The sequence below is a fragment of the Delphinapterus leucas genome, chromosome 8, assembly GCF_059928025.1.
Source record: "Delphinapterus leucas isolate spDelLeu-1000000601 "Yukka" chromosome 8, BTC_Dleu_Yukka2, whole genome shotgun sequence".
In the NCBI taxonomy this organism is placed as follows: Eukaryota; Metazoa; Chordata; class Mammalia; order Artiodactyla; family Monodontidae; genus Delphinapterus; species Delphinapterus leucas.
Genome location: NC_143136.1, coordinates 36,502,461 through 36,504,783, shown reverse-complemented (window position 1 = coordinate 36,504,783; position 2,323 = coordinate 36,502,461). Strand labels below are relative to the sequence as shown.

At 35.6% G+C, this 2,323-nt stretch overlaps 1 non-coding gene across 1 annotated transcript; it reads left to right on the top strand.

The window, feature by feature from the left end:
- The first annotated feature begins 440 nt into the window (after positions 1-440).
- On the top strand, positions 441-547 carry LOC115802179 (U6 spliceosomal RNA). The gene has a single exon (XR_004022579.1). It is a non-coding gene; the product is annotated as a U6 spliceosomal RNA (small nuclear RNA).
- The last annotated feature ends 1,776 nt before the right edge of the window (positions 548-2,323 follow it).

Genomic DNA, 2,323 nt, shown 5'->3' with positions numbered 1-2,323 from the left:
AAATTATTAAACCAATTCTTATTTTTATAAATGTAGATGGTTAGTAATATTTTGCTACAATAAGCAGTACTACAAGGAACACTCTTTTATGTTTTTGTTTAGTGAAATTTATAGTTCACAAGAAATACTACATAATATGTGTGCTTAATGTATATAGACAGGATTAAATTAATATATCACTTATAGTCAAAAAGTAGAAAATATGAATTAATTTCTTTTGCAAACAACTATAAAGAGAGTTCTGGATTTTGCCTGCAATGTTAAATGTTTTAAAGCTGCAAGTAGGAAGACAGATATCAATTTCAACATTAGGAATGAAAACTTAGTATATAGGAGTATGTAGCTTCTAAGGAATAAAAAAAAAAAATTCTATTACATTAGATTTCCTAGCTTTCTTCTCTTTTAGTCCACACTAAAGGCCCTGTCAAGATGTCAGAGTGGTACTTGCTTCGGCAGCACATATACTAAAACTGGAACAATACAAAGAAGATTAGCATGGCCCCTGAGCAAGGAGGACACACAAATCCGTGGAGCCTTCCATATTTTTAGGTTGTTAAGAGAGCAGATCCTAAGAGTTCTCATCACAAGAAGTGTTTTTTTTCTTTCCTTTTTATTGTATCTATATGAAATAATGGATGTTAACTAACCTTATTGTGGCAATCATTTCACAATACATGTAAATCAAACTATCATGCTATACACCTTAAACTTATACAGTTTATTGTCAAGTATTTCTCAGTAAAACTGGAAAAAAATTTCAGGGTTTCTGAAGGTTAATGAGCATGTTTTGGTTCTGGAGACCTAGCTCACTTTTGTCTCCATGCACATAGCTGTCTGTATCTCTGGTCTCAGTTTACTTGGTGACACCATTGTTTGTAATAGATAGGAGCACTTTTTTCTTAAAATCAAAACAGAGTCATATTTCCAACTTTACATTTCTGCAAACATCACTCCAGTTCTGTGCCCCCAGGAAATACAGAGTTACCTGATGAAAACCATTCCTTCAGAGGAGGATACACCCCCACTCTTTGATGCTTTTTCCAAGATACTTTACTAACAACAACAACAAAACTTTACTAAAAACAACAACAAAAAGACACGTGAGTTCACTAGCTGCTGAGCTTGGGGCAGGGGAGGGGTGCTTGCTGCTCTTAGTAACAGATATCACCTAGACATTTTAACTCCCTTTGACACCCCCAGTCCCACCTGCAAACTGGAAACTGAAGAAAGAGGTGTCTCAAAAACATGAAATCCTGTTTTGCCTGGTGGGATACCTTTATTCCTGAGTAATTTCTCCAAATAACACCCTTGAGTCTCTGAAAACGTAAAAATTGCCTGTAGAGTCAAGGCAAATGAGGGTTAAATCCATTCATTATTTCCCTGTAGACTCTCATTCACCTCTAGCTGTAGGAAGCTTCACAATCACAGGATTGATGAAAAGTGTATAAACATATTATCTAGATACTCAGGTAGTCACAGGGAGAGGTTTTTGTTCCTGATTTTAATGTAAGCAAAGCTGAGCAGTGGAAATGTTCAGGTAAAAACAGATTTTTTCTTTCTGAAAGATAATATTTCTCATTCTGAATGATTTTATTCTTTTCCTTTGAATTCCATGGCAAATTCTGAAATCTGTTCATATTTGACCTACTCTTATAACCTTGCTTATATCTTCATTACCCAGCAAGGAGTAAGCATAATTGATAAACAATCCATGGTCCTAATCTTTGCTTTGCTATGGATTGTCTTTGAATCTCTCAGGATAGTCTAGATCGTGTTTTGGTAGCAAAGTACTCTAAACTCTCAGGGGCTAAATACTACTTAATAGTGCTCACCACTCAGGGACCCTGGCAGATAGATCAGCCATCATCTCAAACATTGCCAATCAACATGCTTAAGGGAAAGGATGTGCTGAAGGGTCTCACAAGGTCAACTCAATGATCTGGAACAGAAGTGGCATGCTCTAGTCTTTTCTATTCGCAACTCACTGGCTAGAGCTAAACATATGGTCCCATCAAAAAGATACCAAGACATACAATCCTAACATGTTTCTGAAAGCAAAGAGCCAGAAATAGTTGAGAAACAGCAATAAGGACCATCCCAATCCTGTAAAAGAAGAACTATTTTTTTCTTTCAAAAATGTTATAGGGAAAATTGAGAAAAGCTAACTGGATAGCAAAGTATAGAAAAACACATTTTTCATTGTTATGAGTCTGCTTATAAAAAGTAATGTTCCACCAGCTGTATGCACAATTTCTTTGTAAATAACAACATGGGAGCTATTAGTCTCTTATCTCCAAATGTACATGCTTTGGGACTTCTGTCA